Source organism: Ambystoma mexicanum, chromosome 13 (genome assembly GCF_040938575.1).
Source record: "Ambystoma mexicanum isolate Mex_15411 chromosome 13, UKY_AmexF1_1, whole genome shotgun sequence".
Taxonomy (NCBI): domain Eukaryota; kingdom Metazoa; phylum Chordata; class Amphibia; order Caudata; family Ambystomatidae; genus Ambystoma; species Ambystoma mexicanum.
In genome coordinates, this window is record NC_090938.1 from 336,211,851 (window position 1) to 336,231,081 (window position 19,231).

General features: G+C 45.3%; 1 protein-coding gene across 3 annotated transcripts in view; it reads left to right on the plus strand.

Annotated features, from left to right (window-relative positions):
* Nucleotides 1–19,231, plus strand: part of CDH24 (cadherin 24) — a 1,353,690-nt gene that overhangs the window by 193,643 nt on the left and 1,140,816 nt on the right. The gene's annotated exons all lie outside the window — the stretch shown is intronic.

The window sequence follows — 19,231 nt, forward strand, 5'->3', positions numbered from 1 at the left end:
GCAGCCGGGTGCAGAGAGGAGGAGAGGTGGGGGGTCGGGAGGTCAGGGCAGCGGGGAGAAAGGAGAGGGCACTTCCAGCCCTGCAGGTGCGGGGTATTAACATCACACAGACACTAACACCTTCATCCAGGCGGAGAGAGGAGGAGAGGTGGGGCAGGGGAGGTGAAGTGAGGGCAGTAGGGAGAAAGGAGAGGGCACTTCCAGCCCTGCATGTGCGGGGTATTAACATCACACACCAACACTAACACCTGCAGCCGGGTGCAGAGAGGAGGAGAGGTGGGGGGAGGGGATGTCAGGACAGCGGGGGGGGGGAGGAGAGGGCACTTCCAGCTCTGCATGTGCGGGGTATTAACATCACACACCAACACTAACACCTGCAGCCGGGTGCAGAGAGGAGAGGTGGGGGAGTGGAAGTGAGGGCAGCGGGGAGAAAGGAGAGGGCACTTCCAGCCCTGCATGTGCGGGGTATTAACATCACACCCCAACACTAACACCTGCAGCCGGGTGCAGAGAGGAGGAGAGGTGGGGGAGGGGAGGTCAGGACAGCGGGGGGGGGGGGGGGGGAGAGGGCACTTCCAGCTCTGCATGTGCGGGATATTAACATCACACACCAACACTAACACCTGCAGCCGGGTGCAGAGAGGAGGAGAGGTGGGGGGAGGGGAGGTCAGGACAGCGGGGGGGGGGAGAGGGCACTTCCAGCTCTGCATGTGCGGGGTATTAACATCACACACCAACACTAACACCTGCAGCCGGGTGCAGAGAGGAGGAGAGGTGGGGGGTGGGGAGGTCAGGGCAGCGGGGAGAAAGGAGAGGGCACTTCCAGCCCTGCAGGTGCGGGGTATTAACATCACACAGACACTAACACCTTCATCCAGGCGGAGAGAGGAGGAGAGGTGGGGCAGGGGAGGTGAAGTGAGGGCAGTAGGGAGAAAGGAGAGGGCACTTCCAGCCCTGCATGTGCGGGGTATTAACATCACACACCAACACTAACACCTGCAGCCGGGTGCAGAGAGGAGAGGTGGGGGAGGGGAAATGAGGGCAGCGGGGAGAAAGGAGAGGGCACTTGCAGCTCTGCATGTGCAGGGTATAACATCCCCAACAGAGAACAGTTGTACTTGTGTTTCGTGTGGAGACATGGAGGAGTCTAGGTTTGGAGGGCAAGACACATTGAAATATACTAGGTTTGGGATTGGGAAGAATATTACTTACCCGTTTTTTTAAGACGTATGTATTTGGTATTTTGGGGGCACGTGGTTTTGGAGAATACAAGGGTGGGTCCTCGGGCTGGTGACAGCAAATGTTGGGGGGCTGAGGACAAAGAATTTATAATGGAAACGGTGAGTATTAGAGGAGGCGAGGGATAGAGGGCTAAGTGCACATTGATTTTCATAGAAGAGAGGAAGGAACTGAAAACGGTGTGGGTAGAAGAGAAAGGCGGGGCCAATGGGAGAGGTGGATATGGGGGAGGGCAAAATCACAGTGAAAATTGTAAAGGGGCGGGAGGGTTGAGAGTGGAGAAAGGCCTTCTGCTCTGTTACTGCCTTTAATCCGTATCAAGAGGGTCAGGCTTCACTGTATCCAGAAATAACACAGAGGCCCAGCGGGAAGCCCATTCATTGCTTAATCCCTTTCAGACACGGTGCCCTCAGCATGACCATCATCAAAGCTGGCTATGGCTGGGCCTAGCATGCAGACCCTCTGCGCCCCAGAATGCACGCTGAATGCTCATCTGTCATGTAGAGCCCTTTGCCGGCCTCGGGTGCACACTGCGCGGCTCCGTCTGAGATGAAAAGCCCTTCACTGCCCTCGGATGCAGAGTGCATGACTTCATCTGTGATGTGAAGCGCTGTACGGCCCTAGGATGCACACTGCACGGCCCCATCTTCCCTCAGGTGCGCACTGCACGGCTCCATCTTCCCTCAGATGCGCACTGCACGACTCCATCTGTGAAGTGAAGCATTTCAGGGGTATAGGATGCAAACTGGGCGGCTGGTTCTGTGATGTGAAGTGTTTCACTCCCTCAGATGCACACTGCACGGCCCCATCTTCCCCTCGATGCACACTGCACGGCCCCATCTCTTCCCTTAGGTGCATACCACGTGGCTCCATCTTCCCGCAGGTGCGCACTGCACGGCCCTATTTCCCCCAGGTGCGCACTGTGCGGCTCCATCTTCCCTCATGTGCGTACTGCACGGCTCCCTCTTCCCTCAGGTGCGCACTGCACCGCCCCATCTTCCCTCAGGTGCGCACTGCACGGCTCCATCTTCCCTCAGATGCGCACTGCACGACTCCATCTGTGAAGTGAAGCATTTCAGGGGTATAGGATGCAAACTGGGCGGCTGGTTCTGTGATGTGAAGTGTTTCACTCCCTCAGATGCACACTGCACGGCCCCATCTTCCCCTCGATGCACACTGCACGGCCCCATCTCTTCCCTTAGGTGCATACCACGTGGCTCCATCTTCCCGCAGGTGCGCACTGCACGGCCCTATTTCCCCCAGGTGCGCACTGTGCGGCTCCATCTTCCCTCATGTGCGTACTGCACGGCTCCCTCTTCCCTCAGGTGCGCACTGCACCGCCCCATCTTCCCTCGGATGCACACTGCACGGCTCAATCTTTCTTCAGGTGCGCACTGCACGGCTCCATCTTCCCTCCGCTATACACTGCACGGTTTCTCTTTGATGTGAACTATTGCAGGGGCATATGATGCACACTGGGCGGCTGGTTCTTTGATGTGAAGTGCTTCACTGCCTCAGATGAACACTGCATGACTCCGTCTGCGATGAAAAAGCCCTTCACTGCCCTCGGTTGCAGACTGCGTTGCTTCATTTGTCATGTAAAGCGCTTTTGGGCCCTAGGATGCGCACTGCACGGCTCCATCTTCCCTCGGATGCACACTGAACGGCCCCATCTTCCCTCGGATGCACACTGAACGGCCCCATCTTCCCTCGGATGCACACTGCACACTGCACGGCTCCATCTTCCCTGGGGTGCACACTGCAGACTGCAAGGCCCCATCTTCCCTCAGGTGCGCACTGCGCGGCCCCATCTTCCCTCTGGTGCTCTCTGCATGGCTCCATCTTCCCTCAGGGGAGCACTGCGCGGCTCCATCTCCCCTCAGGTAGGCACTGCACGGCTCCATCTTCCCTCAGGTGCACACTGCGCGGCTCCATCTTCCCTCAGGTGCGCACTGCACAGCTCCATCTTCCCTCCGGTGTGCACTGCGTGGCTCCATCTTGCCTCAGGTGCGCACTGCACAGCTCCATCTTCCCTCAGGTGTACACTGCACTGCTCCATCTTCCCTCAGGGGCGCACTGCGTTGCTCCATCTTCCCTCAGGTGCGCACTGCACGGCTTCATCTTCCCTCAGGTGCACACTGCACGGCTCCATCTTCCCTCTTCCCTCAGGTGCGCACTGCGCGGTTTCTCTTTGATGTGAACTATTGCAGGGGCATATGATGCACACTGGGCGGCTGGTTCTTTGATGTGAAGTGCTTCAGTGCCTCAGATGAACACTGCATGGCTCCGTCTGCGATGTGAAGCCCTTCACTGCCCTCGGATGCAGAGCGCGTTGCTTCTTTTGTCATGTAAAGCGCTCTCGGCCCTAGGATACGCATTGCACGGCCCCATCTTCCCTCAGATGCACACTGCATGGTTCCATCTTTGTTGTGAGGCACTGCAGGGGCCTAGGATATGATATGATATGGTATTTGTAACGCGCCTATACACAGGTGTTTCACACTGCACTGCTGGTTTTCTGATGTGGAGCGCTTCACTGCTTTCAGATGCACACTGCACCACTCCAGCCTTCGGATGCACACTGCAAGGATCCAACTGTGGCGTGAAGCCCTCACAGCTCCAGGGTGCACCCTGTGATGTGAGGCCCCTCACTGCCCTCAGATGCACAATGCACATTCCATGGCTCTGTGGTGGTAACCCAATCCTTAACACTTCACCCTCTCCCGCCCTCTCTCAATGAAAACACGTCCATGTCCCCCCCACCGGCCTCCCGCCCCCCAGCGCACATTCCACAGATCCATCAGTGACATGAAGGCCCCATCTCCCCACTATCCCTTTGGGAATGCGGACGCGTTGTCTGAAATTGGCAAAGCAGGACTCACCGGCTTATTTGGCTCACCTATGTACATGTGGCCAAGCACTCAAGACCTTGTCTTAGCAAGAGTGTGTGTGTGTGTGTGTATGGCGCCACCAGATAATACAGGACAACAGTTACTACACGGATAATAAAGATTCCTGTCCAGACAATGGCCATTTATTAGCTATTCATAAAACTAATCCTACTAAGATTATATGGCTAGTAAAATTAAGGATGCACAACGAACACTACTATAAATTTGACCTATGATAATCCCTGACCCCCAAAAAAGATACAAACACCAGGACGACCAGCCAGAAAATCGGAGAGGGATACGGAAGCCTCGATGCTGTAGCAGTAGGCTTCGGTGGCAGCGATGTGTACAGCTTCTGGGATGTCTGCCATACTGAAAAGTTCAAGACACGAGAGAGCAGAGGGACGTGGGGCTGGACTACTTCGTTTGGACAGAAGCTCTATCTTTGAAATTATCCCTGTCCAAAGAGCATCGGAGATTCCTTTCTGTGCGGAAGGGAGTAGAAGACACCGCAGTGCACCCCCTGGTCCAGCACGGGCTCTGTTCCAAGTTCCTGCTCAGGCAGTGGCGGTGGGTGGTGTCTAAGCACTCACTTTGTCCAATCTCCTTTCACAGCGTGGTTTTGCCTTCAAACAGCCGACATGCTGGGGTTCATGGCGATCCCTACCTAGGGAATGGGTGCCATGCTCACTGCCCAGGTCAGGACCAACCCATCCACCATATTTATTGATTTGATTTTTTAAAATTGTTTTTATTTGTATAGCACACACAAACCCTCAGGCATCAGGGCGCTGGAAAGAACCAGTTACATGTGGCCCGGAGGCATGGATAGTAGCATACAAGTAGTTACGTTCAGAAAATACAACACATCAAGCATGTAACAGTTAATCAAAACAAATGTTTTAAGGGCTTTGCAGAAGGACCAGTAGGAGTCTTCTGCTCTTAATGCATGTGGGAGGGAGTTCCAATGCTCACCCGCTATAACTGGGAAGCTTATCCCACCAGCTTTTGCATGTTTGAACTTGGGTTTAACCAGTTTTGGTGTGTATGGGGTTCTGGTGGGCCTAGTCAAGTGATTCTTGGTGATTCTATGAATCAGATAGGGCGGGCCGAATTAGAGAGGCATCTGTGGGTGATAGTGAGGGTCTTGAATGATTCCTTCCCCAGATTGCGAGCTAATGTACTGCTCTGCGGGCAGCTGATATATATTCTGATCTGGGAATGTTCAGGGCAGCTCATAGGGTGTTATTTTGGATGGTCTGACACTGCTTTATGTTGTGCGCTGAGGTCCCCACGAAGAGTACATTACAGTAGTCCAACTTCGCGCCCACCACTGCATGGGCGATCATCAGGCAACTGTCTGTCGAGAGGAAGGGCCTGGTGGCTTTTAGGAGTTTGGTTCAGGAGGATATGTCGCTAACTTGGCATGTTAGGGATAGTGTGCCATCGATGTTGAAGGCTGAATATTTGGGGTTACATTATTTCAGCACGGCTTAGTGACCAATTATGAGAAGTTCTGTTTTCTCGTCATTGAGGCAGAGGGCATGGGTCGCCATCCAGCCGTGGATGGTGGCATAGGTAGAAAATGGCATTGCGACGTCGTCGGTGTAGGTGCCAGAGAGGGAGAGGAGAATTTGCGTGTCGTCAGAATAGTTCATATACGCTATTCCAAGGGAGTATAGGATGAAGAGGGGCATCGTAAATATATTGTAGAGAGTTGGCGAGATGCAGGACCTTGGGGTACACTGCAGTTGATGGGGGAGGGTGCCACACAGGCATTCTCAGAGAATACTTTCATTCTAGGAAGGAGGCAATCCAGGATGCTGCTACTGGAGAGAAGGAGGCTAAGTCGGTGAGGTGGTGGCATAGTATTTTTATTATTTACTATTATTTATTTTTTGTAACCCGCTACTCGCCCATAGGCCTCAGAGCGCACGTATGTTGTGGTTGACTAGGTCAAAGGCTGCGGATAGGTCTAATAGGAGCAGTAGGGCTGGATTCCCCTCATCCTTGATCTTGTCCACCTGGATTTTCAGGTCGAGGAGAGCTGACTCTGTACCATGCCCTGGGCAGAAACCAGATTGGCGAGCACCCAGGATATGGTTAGTTTCTAGATGACGTTCAATTTGGACATATGCTGCTCTGTCAAGTATTTTTGACAGGAAGGGGACTGAAATGGGCCGCTAGTTGTTAGGTGAGGCCGGGTCAATCACTTGTGTATTCGCGCCTTGAAACACTTGTGTATAGGCACGTTATAAATGACATATCATATCAAGTGTTGATGGCTGTGATGAACCGCGCCAGTGCTTCAGCACAGTCTTTGATCAGGGGGACTGGGCAAAAATCCCCTTTGCATCTTGATGGTTTTAGACCTTTTAAGATGAGTAGGGTTTCTTGAATGGAGATGTTGTTGAAGCTGAATAATGGCGCTCGCAGGGTGTAGGAGGTAGGAGCGGAGGTGGCCTTAGTGCCCTGATGGGAGTGTTTCAGGCTGGTTTGTTTGTCCAGTATTTACTTTTGGAGCATGTCGATTTTTAGCTGCATAGCATTCTGTATACTGTTGCACCAGGCAGGGTCTTTCGTCAGGGTGGAAACTGGGGGGACCGGGGCTTATAGTTCCCCAAGGATGGCGAATAGTTCTCCGTTGTTCGATGTGGCATTAGCGATTCAAGTGTTGAAGGTGGTGGCTTTGACTTGGATGAATGCTTTTTTGTATTGCTTGGAGAGGTTTGAGAACTTCTGTTTGAGGGCATTGAAGAGGTTAATTTTCCAATGGGTTTCAGCAAGTCTTTTTTCAGCTGTGAGAGCTGCGAGGTCCTTGGTGTACTAGAAATAGAGATGATCTACCTGTTTGGCTTTTTGTTGGTACTAACGGGGCAATTGTGTTGATAGCACTGGCCAATGTTTTGGTGTAGAGACCCACTAGGTTCTTTGGGTCAGAGGTTTTCAGGAGGTCTGGTTTCAGGGCATCAAGGAAAGGAGCAAAACGATCTTTTGTTAATTTTTGGGAACTGCAGGCCAGAGATGTGGCAGCAGCTTAGTGGGGGGTTTAGTTTGTGGGCCACAAGGGATTGTGAAAGTGATGATGTGGTGATCTGACCATGGAGCAGGGAGTGTTAGCTTTGATTGAGATATGGCAGTTGAGATCGGCTAGCCAGTTCAAGGTGCGCTCTCTATTGTGTGTGGGGTTGTGAATACGCTGGCTGAAACCTAGAGCGGTTAGGGAGTTAGCTATTGAGGTGGCTAGTAAGTCGGTATGCCCCTTGAGTAACACTGGCAAGGAAGTCTAAATGTTATCATGTAGGGTATGATCCTTCATTCTGGTAGTTGCATTCAGTGCGAAATTCTCAATGAGTTTATCCCCGGCTAGGGAGTTTAAAGCATAGTTGATTATAACAGATGGTGGAAGAGCAGGTTTGTCCCTAGCAAGGCAGGGATCTGCACAGTTGCAAAGAGGTTTGCAAGGTCTTACATATCCCAGTTGCATGCTGTAATCATTTTTAGTTCTAGAGCCGATGCGCTTGTTACGGGAGCTAGTTGCCAAGGGCCTGACAGAGTGAAGTGTGCCAAAAGTAGAACGGGCTGAGAGGCACATATTTCTTGACTGTACGTTGCAGGGTTTCAAGCCTCGGAGGGTTGTGGTTGCTAGTGCTGTGTCATGAAACCCAAGGAGACAGCCCATGACCAGGTTCTGTAACGCCGCAGGGAGGAAAAGCGTGGGTAGGATGGCAGAGTGATCAGGCAGTGAACGGGACATGAAGAGCGACAAGGCGTCCAGGGCCTTCCAGGATCCTGAAAGGGCCAGACAGGTGAGTTCCATAGCCTTGAGTGAGGGCCTTTGGTGGGGGCCGGCAAAGCCTGCTGGCTCACAGAAAGTCTGGTATCATTAGGCACAGATGGCCTATCACAGCATGGCAGAGACAGGCAGGAAGCAGGGCTTGCGGCTCTGCTGGTGCACAAAGCTGCAGCAGTTGCAATCTTTGAGTGAGATTGCACTTCATTTCGGTGTAGCCGAGCAGGGCTTATCTTTTCTTTGAAGCAATTCTGGACCAGATGAATTTGGTGATGTAGGAACTCCGGTGCCTTACATGGAATGTAGGCCACCTCCATGACCTTATGGCCACCCCCTATGTCCATGTGTTACTTCACAGAAAACAATGCCTCACTGTTGGGGGCAAGTGACCTTTAAGGGGTTTTCTGTTAAATATAATCCTTGGCTGAGGCTGTGAGTATACATCAAAACCGGGAATATTGGCCTTACCTACACACTCTGACAAAGCCAGCTAAAGCGGGGTTACTTACTCTATGAAAATGGTGGTGTATGGTGCCTGTGATCTGCATGAGCCGAGGGGCGTCGGCTGCATACATCCTGAATAGCCCCTCAGCTGGACTTTGGAGATCAGAGGCAGAATGATTTAAAAAGTAGGTATCTGGGAGAATCAGAAGTCTAGAAAGTTAAACCAGGTAACTATATTGTGGGCAGCATTGCAATTGGGGACTTTTGTGTGTTGCAATATTCGCTCTCTGTGGAGGACATTGCAGGGTTACGTTTGGCATGTGTTGTACTTTACTCCCCTAGAATGCATTAATGCATCATCCTGACACAAAGTTGGAGAAAGCCACCCAATTCCCTGTTCCCATAGACGTTCAAGCTGGTCTTAGTGCTCTGAAAAGCAGAGACCATCCGAGGACACCTACCTGCTGCCTTCAAGCAAGCGTAAAATATGAACCTGCATGTAAAGGGCTCATCTTTCTGACTGCTGGCTCTTTACTATTTCTCAAGGCGCAGAATGCATCAGATTCAGGGAACACAAAGACTGAGGGCCGCTCTGGTCCACCGGGTGATCCCATATGACTGCAAAGATACATTTAGCTCATTCTCTACTGCCCATGATGACATCAGTGTGGTTAATAAACTGTAAATGTAGAGTGTGGGGTGTAATCAAAGGCTAAAACAAACATAATTGAAAGGCCCACTGGAAAAATGACCTGCCAGCCTTCAAAAACCTTCACACTGAAAATGGGCCTATTAAGGCAGACTGTGTGGGTTTCTGCAAGTAGCACGAAGAAGAGTGATGTAAATGGCTAAGCATTAGGAATCAAAAGGCCTATCTTTCATTACAAAAAGAAAGGTCAAACTGAAAAGCAGCCTTTTTCTGTGAAACTGACACCCATCAAAAGGCGGTGCACTACGACAACTCAGATTCACAGATTCAGCACAAAAACGAACGTCAGATGATTACAAATATAGTTCATGAATGACCGAAATAAACAGTCTGTACTTTCAGCTGTCATTTAAAAACCAATGCTGTGTACAAAGAAATAAGAAACCCACTGATGCAAAAGCAAAGTGAACCATGATCAGTAAAATACACAGTATTTCAAAGAATAAAGGCTGATGTTAGAAAATGCAACCTGTAAGGCCATTTCAGCCAAGGACAATATGTGGGTCTCTGGGTAGAATTTGCAAATGGCTTCCCTCACCACAAGCCGGTTGGCCTCTGGATCTGGAAAGGGAATTCCCTTGAAGTACCTGCATACCAGTTATTTACAACTGCAATAAAGTGACTAACAGCCCTGGGTGGGGAAAAATCCATGAAAATAGAAGATTAAGATCAAAATTGTGGTCAACTTCAGATTACAGGACCAAGTGCCAGATGTCGGTGTGGCCTAATGGCTTTACAGGGAAGAGGTGAACATTCGGTTGCCTGAAAAGTATCTCCTCAACCTATCAACATTTAAGAACAAAGTGACTAATGGCTTGTACTCCGGCCTTGGAAAAACATTCAGCCCATGAGGCTCTCGCCACATGCTTGCAGAGAAATGAGAGCTGGGATGTGAAACTAAATAGTATATATTTTAATGGTGTGACAATAAACTTACAATGGACATGTGATTTTAATTCAACAATTGATGAACAGTTATAGTTACAGACTTGTGGAAGATGTCATTTAAAAGATAATTTCAAGTTATCCACGTGTGACTTACGGAATTGCAATAACAAGCTAGAAATGTGTTTCTGGATGCCCTGAAAATGTCCTGATTTTAAGAATTAGCGAGCTGATGAAGTGGCATCTGGAGATTAAATTGTATGTTCTTAACTATTATACTTTTGGTTGAAATGATAAAAAATTGCCATATGCCAGGGCAATAAGGTACCAAGATGAAAGTAAGCTTCACTGATCTGTCTTGAGGAGATTAATACATATAGATATATTAAACTCCAATTTTCCCTCCAGTGGTGCTCTGGTCTACTCAAGCGGGTGCTCGTGTTGGTTAAGGGACACCGTAATTTTATGAACACAATGCTGTGTTTAAGGGGGAAGTGACTGCATGTAAGGCACTATCCACTCTACACAGCGCAAGAAACACAAGCACTTGATCCCGGATAGTAGTGCTAAAACATAACTTTTATTTACAATAAGATATTGTCCATTAAAACAATTTAAGTCAGCATGGATTTACAGAACTAGTTACAGGGCTTCAAAACCGCTGTTCCTACTGCCACGCTTTCCATCCCTTCTCGGGGACTTCTTCAGGCTTATCTTACAGCCTAAGACTTGCGGGCTATTTTTGTATTAACAAACAGGAAACACAGTAGCTCCGGTCATGTGACCTATTCGTAATGTCCTTTAGTGTGGGTTCTCCCAAGCCGCCATCTTAAGCTAGTCAATCATAGTCTAAAATTGCTCAGTTTTTATTTACACATTCATTTGAATATGTTACTCCAACATTCACATCGTAATTCATTTCTGTTTGGCAGTTTTAATATATACCCTCCATATTGCCCAAAACATAAAATATCTATAATCTAATGTAATACCGATGCAGTGCATCCTGCATGGCAACGGTCAAAAACCGTAACTTGTTGAGGCCAAGGGACAACCAACAGCAAAGCCCATCACTTACGTCTCATGACATAAAATATGTGTACATTCCACCAAAAATCAAGCCCAAGTAGGCGATCGTCATGGGTTGGTTGGTATACCTTCTGGGCCTCAAACATCCTATAATTGTTAGTGCTTAGGAGGTGAAGTCTATCATGTACTGCTCTAGAGACTGACAGTCCAGCCCTAGTGGGCTAAAGTAGATATACTAAAGTGACTGTGTGCAGATGAAACACTATCCACATAGCTATGTGTTAAAGTGCTAATGCAGATGTAATCATAAAGGTGTCACCCTTAAAACATATGCAGCCAATTCGATAACTATATGCAAATTATATCACTATTAAAGTGTCAAAGTGCTAAAGTGCATTTCCATCAGAGAAGTCATATATCTCGGAATACTTAACCATAATAATGTCTGGATATTGTCCCATCAAAACACTGTCCACATGAAAGTTACAATGCCGGTATTTTAGCATATCTCATACATAGGGAAGTGTTCATGTCTACATTCTCAGTGTTAATCTTCCATAAGATGTACTGCCAGCTCTTCCCCAGCATTATGTCCATTAGTCTTTTTCGTAATTAAATGTGATAATCTTGACTCCGTTGAAAAATGACATAATTAAGCGCTATAACCAAACTGTTTAAATAGAAAGGATAGATTTATTGAAAGTAAAACTACCTAAAACAGAGATACAGAATCCATCAGATTCATCAGTAAATTTAGCAATCAAGTGAATGAGATAAGACAAATCTTACAAAAATATTGGTCTATCCAGTGTGCAGATACAGATACAGGATAGACCATTGGTGATAGGCCTTTGATGAACTTTAGTAAGGCAAAATCTTTGAAAAATGTATAGCCCCTAGTATGGTTGACTCTAAAAGTCGGCCTGAGAATTGGCTTGATAATGTAAATCAAAAAAATGGTCTTAACAAGTGCAACAATTGAAAAATGGGCAAATATGCAGATAAAAGGGCTACGATTAATTATGGGTATGACCTAAACAAAACTTGGACAATCAATCAGAAAATTAATTGTGTAACGAAATTTGTAGTGTATGCAATATTGTGCCTTTGTAATCTGATGCATATTGGGTTGACCATTTGCCAATTGAAAGTGCCAACATTGCAGCATTATAGAGCTATCCTTAATCAATATGTGACCTATCCCTTGGCAGTACACTTTATGGAAAAGCATTCCAGTGATGCTACTGGAATTAGGTTTTTTGCATTAGCTCATATTCCCATGCACAAGAGAAGTGGAAATAGAGAGCGTAAACTGAGGCACTTAGAGTCAAGATTGATTATCACATTTAATACGAAAAAGCCTAATGGTCATAATGCTGGGAATGAGTTGGCAGTACATCTTTTGGAAGATTAACACTGAGAATGTCGACATGCATACTTCCCTATGTATGAGATATGCTAAAACACTGGCATTTTTAGACTGTGGTTGACTAGCTTAAGATGGCGGCTCGGGAGAACTCATACTAAAGGGCATTACGAATAGGTCACATGATCGGAGCTATTGTGTTTCCTGTTTGTTAATACAAAAATAGCCCGCAAGCCTTAGGCTGTAACATAAGCCTGAAGAAATCCCTGAGAAGGGATGGAATGCGCGGCAGTAGGAACAGCAGTTTTGACGCCCTGCAACTAGTTCTGTAAGTCCATGCTGACTTAAATTGTTTTAATGGACAATATTTTATTGTAAATAAAAGTTATGTTTTAGCATTACTATCTGGGATCGAGTGCTTGAGTTTCTTGAGCTGTGTGGAGTGGATAGTGCCTTACATGCAGCCACTTCCCCCTTAAACACGGCATTTTGTGCAACAACAAAAAATATATATATATATTTATATATAAAATGGCAGGCATGACATTTATTGATACATTACAAACTTTTGCCATGTAGCTGCTTTCTGGCTAAAATGGACATAGGAAAGACATTTGAATTTCAAATGGGAGTTGCTATAATTCTTTTCTAGACTCCTGAACCAATTTTTAGACAGGGGATGGGCTTGGGGGTTGGAGAGAAATGTGAATATCTAATTGTGGTTGCGAGATCGAAAAGTCGCAGCTTTGATTTTGGGAGTGACTTAGACGTTAAAAAGGCCTTGTACCGTGGACAAAGAAAGAGCTGCAAAAAGATTACTAGGGGAGAGCTGCAAAAAGATTACTAAGGCACAGCTGCCAAAAATGACCAAAAGATATCTGCTGAGGTTTCATCTGGGTGGAAATATTGCTGGGGAGATTAGAACACAGTGGCTGTGAGGCATCCATGGAACCATAGAGGGGGGATTGTGATGCACCATTGACTGAAGTGCTGGCCAGACCCCTGGTTTTCCATAAGAACGAAACCTTGCTCAGTCCATGAGTGCCAGTGATAGAAGTAAGTAGATTGTCCAACAAAATGTCAGCATGGGAATCTATTTAATTAACCCATTCCCTTCCATCATGGGTTCTATTCCATTAGTAGGCGGAGGTAAAACTGTATAGACTGTTAGAAAACTCCCAAATTGATTGACACAGGGGAGAGCTTGTAAGAATTCATAACGTTCACCCACACTTATAGCGGGAAAATACAAAGTAGTCATTTAAAGTAATTGGGGTGCCTTGATTTTCCTGTTCAACCTTGAATTCTCTAATGAGAAGTGGTCTTCCTTCCTAAAATGAAAATTCCAAACTGAAACGCATTCCAAAAACCTGTTTTGAGATAAAAAGATATTCATATCTTAAAACCAAATTCCCAATTGTCACAACTCTTTCAACATTGTTTTCAACCAAGGGGTGGCCTAGGCCCTGCAAAATAAAATTAAAAACTGATCAACTTCCCAACACAGGCCTTTAAGTGAAAGGCGGTCTGAAAAACTAAAATTCCTAAATCATCTCCATTTTAATGTCCAACTTCCCCAACACAGGCCTTTAAATGAAGGGCAGTCTGACAAACCAAAATTCCCAAATCATCCCCATTTTACTGTCCAACTTCCCCAACACTGCCTTTAAGTGAGGGGGTCTGCAAAGCCAAATTCCTAAACTGTCCTCCCTCTTTAGACCAGGCATTTCAACAGAAGGGTGCTGAATATCATTGATGCTTGGGCTTTTGGAGCTGGGGGAGAAATGCTTTGCTAAAATTGAGACCTCATGTATCCAACAATGAGCGTGTGATGTATGCTGTGTTTTTAAATAAGCCCTGTCTCTATTCCTAAACTACATTCTGGTGAAGTCCTATTTACCATGTGCATTTTACAAACCTGTGATTTAATAGCATTTGGAGTGCGCCTTGAAGGTGAACCAGTTTCCAAAAAAGAAAATGGTGCTTATGTTTTTTATACTAAACATCTCAGGCAGTAGTGTTGAAGATTATGTCCTAGAATTGTGCCATATTATTATTATTATTAAAATGCATCATTCCACTGGATTCATGGGAACAGCGATTTGATATTTTATTTAGCCTCTGTATTTAGCCTGTGTTCCATGTTTGTGAGATAAAAGTAAATGTAGACCAAGTGTGTTTTGTAATTGAAACTTTGTTTTCTGCCACAAAGAAGGTGGTGGCTGTAAATTAACCAATGTATTAGTCATTGAGCGTACAGTAAAAATAAATATATATTCTTTGGTTCCATGCCTTTTCATCGAAAATGTTTCATCAAAACATTTTTCCATCAAATATTTTCTAACGGAAATATTTTCATCGAATGCATTTTTTGGGGTTTTTGGGGAGGGAAAAAAACCCACCTCAAACATTTCACAAACAAAATTAACCCTTTACCCCACACAAAAATGCATTTGATTAACATGTTTTCATTAGAAAAAATTAGATGGAAAATGTTTAGATGAAACATTTTTCGATGAAAAGACTGGATACCATAATCTTTCTATGCCCCGGCCTGGTTCTTGGTTCATTGTGGGCACAGTGGGAGATTTAGGAGGCTCTATATGAGTCTTCAGTAAGACCAGCTCAAACAAAAAACATAAGTGAGTATTACAGGGCTCCTTCATTGGGTCTTGGAAGGAACTCCCCAGGTTAAGGGGGGTCTCAATATAACGCTGCAAGCGTGGGGGAGAGTTAAAGGTTGTACTCATCATGTGGTTCTCCACATATTTTGCACTTCATTTCCTATCAGCCCTAGCCAGCATAGTCATGGGTGAAGGATCATGGGAGGTGTTGTCCAAAACATGCAGAGGATGATATAAAGAGTAACCAAAATCAGTGTTAGGCCAAAATCCTCGTTGAAGTACCCTTGACTCTCCATTAGGTAGCTCAGGCCAAGTTCAAGTTTTGCCTCTGATAGAGCTGCTCTTAAAAACTAGGTTCGCAATAAGACAACATCTACAAAGTAAAGACATTAAAAACCATACTAAGTTTTGTATTAAACTAAGTTAAATGGTATTCTCCAAGAATCTATTGGGCACTATTGTTTTTTTAAGTTAATTGATTTTTATTGAAAGTTAAGAATAATTCAGTAGGCATTACAGCAAATTTCATGAAAGGTGAGGTACTTCATAGTTATCATGATAACTGATTATGCTGTAGTTAACTACATACAATATCATATATAATACATTTCATAATAATATTAAGTAAAACCATAGCATGGTTCAGGACAAACAGGGAAGGACAGGCACGACATGCTAAGGGAAGAATAGGGAGAGGGAAGAGCAATAAAGGCAATAAAAGAAGCAGTTTATGTTAAGTAATCATTGAAGGCATTCCATTTGTTGTGAAACTTAGGTAAAGTTTTTTGTTGATAAGGCATACACTTTTTCAATTCTTCGAAAAGATCAAACAGAGTTGCACCATACATTATAAGCTAATTTTCAAGTATCTTTCGAATTTGACACAATGAGATGGAAGGAAATATATACCAGAAAATTAAATAAATCAGACAACGTAATATGTGACATATAGGGATTTGCTACGGCTCCAATCATGACATTACATAATGTGAGAGGCTCCTGAAACGAAAACATTTTTTGTAAGCATTTCCATGTATGAGTCCAAAATGTAAAAACAAAATTGCAGTTAAAAATGTAATGAATGAAATCTGCAGGAGAAGATTGGCAGGACCAGCATACACTTTGACTGGAGTAAGTCATTTTGGCAACCCTTTGTGCCGTAAGATAGGCTCTATGTAATATGAAGTAGTGTGATTGAGTGAGATTTGCTGCAACAGAAGTGGAAAAGCACTGTAGCCATATCTTGGTCCACACTTCTTGAGTGATTTGTAAGTTCCAATCAGATTCCCACAGGTTATATAGCTAATATAGTTTAACAGTAGTATCAGTGGGCTGATTGAGAATGGAATAGAATTTGGATGCTTTGGTGGAGTGAGAGTACAAAATTAGTTCTAAATATTTTGAGGGAATTTTATGTGTATAATGAGGAATAGCTTTAGCAATAGGTTTAGTGAAACTGAAATAAATTTTAAAATCTGATTCAATTAAATTAAATTGAAGTGTGTACAGAGGTCTTGGGAAGGTATGGGAATGTTATTCTTAAATAAATGTGAGACTAGGTTAATTAAACCACAAGAAGGCGCTGGAGATAGTTTGGATATTATCACATGTTGTAATTAAGGAATTCCATACTTGTTTGAAGGAATATAGGAGGGGACGTTTTTTCCAGGCCATGAGGATGTTTTGAGAAAGTGAGTAAAGGACAAGGGAGTAATGAGTTTTGATTCCAAAATAATCCATGAGGGGGTATTAATAAATTGGGGTTCAGAAGTTAAACATAAGATAATGTGTCATAATAAAAAGGATTTCTGGATTTAAGGAAGTCTCGAAAATTCACTCCACCAAAGGGTTTACTGGATTTCAACTTATTGAGATCAATTTTGTCTGATTTATCTTTCCGCATGAATTGAACTAGAATTAGTTTTGAGTTAGTATGGCATCTGTTATAAGCTGAAATCCCACTGGGCCCGGTAAGGGTAGATGTCCAGGAGCCCGGAAGGGTTGAGGTGATGCAGAAGACCTTGGGGTACCAGGTGCCATGAAGAAGGCAGCCGGTACAATCAGGGACCTGGTAGATTTGAGGTCCTACACATCAGGGATACACATCAGGGAAGAGGACCAAGCTACCTCTTCTAGTGGTTTGAGCAGGGCAAAACAGTCTCTAGAGCAGTGTTCAGCAACTTCAGAAATCAGCAAATCTAGTGTGATGATTCAAAAAAATTGGCAGTTGGAAGTAATGCTAAAATGTTGATTTTGACTTTTTTCAGCATCCTGGCGTCATCTAATCATGGTGTTCAGGCTTCATGCTAGGGCAGTAGTCCCTGGTCTTGACTCTCAGTTCAAGACCATTATCCTGCTCCTTTGATGATGCTGACTCACTGCGGGTGGCACTGTCTTTGGTTGGCCTTGCATCTGGTTGTCGTACTTGTTGATTGCACGACTTGCATGCGGTCCTGGTTCTCCTTTGAGGAGGTCCTAAACAATGTTGCGACTCCTTGCTCTCTGGAAGGGCCAGTCCCTTCATCCCCATCTATCCTACAGCCTACATGCAGTCTCTGTGTAAGTTTCCTGCGCCGTAGCCGAACCTAGAAGTTGATTATGCACAAACAGCGGTGCCAAGGGCTGCGAGTATACTCTCCTGATGACATTTTTAAATTTGGCTTTTGGGTTGCGAATATACTCTCCCTAGCTTCATTTTTACATCCCTAGTTTTATAAACCGATTTGTCTTAGCATTACTAATGAATGTATGACTGTGTCTATTGGTCCTGGCTTTGTTGCTTAAAGGTAATCAACCAAAAATAAAATGTATTTATGACACAATGGCCGAAGGTGACTATAAACTGGTATTAGGGCTGTGAGTATACTCTCCCTAACTTTTTTAATCTCTCCCTTCTTTCTGCCCATTAGATTGATTTAATGTTTTACTGTGATTATGTCCTGAATCTGTAATTATTTATTTTTGCTCATTAGAATTTTTTAGTGATTGTACAATGAACTTTGATGGCTTTCTAAAGCCGAATAAAGTTAACGTTTTATTTGATTTGATTTGTAAGTTTCATGATGGCACCTGACATAGCAACAACAAAAATGTAAAAACGGATATAATATGTAAAAACGCCTTTTGATACTTTTCAAATGAAGTCAAAGAGTACTGCAATATTATAATTGTTTCTACGGGATGCTAGAAAATAATGAGATGTCTTTAAGGTGGAACTCGGATCAGAAGTCTAGGTAGCCATGATCTGAGTGTTGGCCTCAGTTGTTAAAATTACCTCGGAACTTAGAAGAAATCATGTAGCTCAAACTACTCGGGTGTAAGGTTGTTGTTGGCCTCGACCAAGAGGGGCTCCACAGCCCCTGGCAATTTGTGCCGGACCACAACACATTAGTAGCAATCTCCTGCACGTGCAGTGATAAGAACCCACATTGCCCAGCTGCAGGGAGCTATCCTGCTGCTCTTTCTCAGAAAATCTCTCTTTTGTCCTTTCCAAAGCTTTCTGCCACCTCATTTCAAATCGACTGGGAACAACAGTTTTGGGCGCAGATGTATTGTTTGTCCAGTGCTTTGAGTCCAAACAGCATGTTAGGTCAATTACTGCAGAAGGTGTGCAAAATGCCTCAACTTGTCTAGTGATGGCGTCTGGAGGCTGTCGTTCTCATCCACTGGAAACACATCTTATGCACAGCAAGCAAAGCTGCTTTTTTCTAGCAGAGTGTTTCCGGTTACCTTCTGAGGGAGTCTTTACTCAGGTTTTTCAGTGTATTGGCACATTGGCATAGCATGGACATTTCATTGACAGAATTGGTGACATGTTTAGGTTGACTAACTGGCCAGTAGAGCACGTGTCTTTCTGTATTGGACACCAATTTTCAGCAGTGGACACAGGGTATTTTTGAGGGAGTTGTCTTTTGGGAAACCATCCCTCAAACCCTAGTTCCTGTCTGGCAACAGGGAGATTTACTGGAAGAAACCTGCCCACAAGTGTTGCTATGACAGGTCAACAGAAATGAAGGCCTGCACTGCAACAGTCACCACAGGCACAACTGACCTCAGAACCTGTCGGAGATTGTATCACGCTTGAACTGCGTACCCTTTGCTCCGGTTGCCTCTCTCCAAGGTTCTCTCACCTCAGCCAATGTGATGGTGACATTATAAGGCGATGCAAGAGACTTTCTGGAAGTGAGTACTCGGGATCCTCGTGGGACTCCTCCCAGCACCACACTATGGTTTCCCCTGATTTTCGTGGCA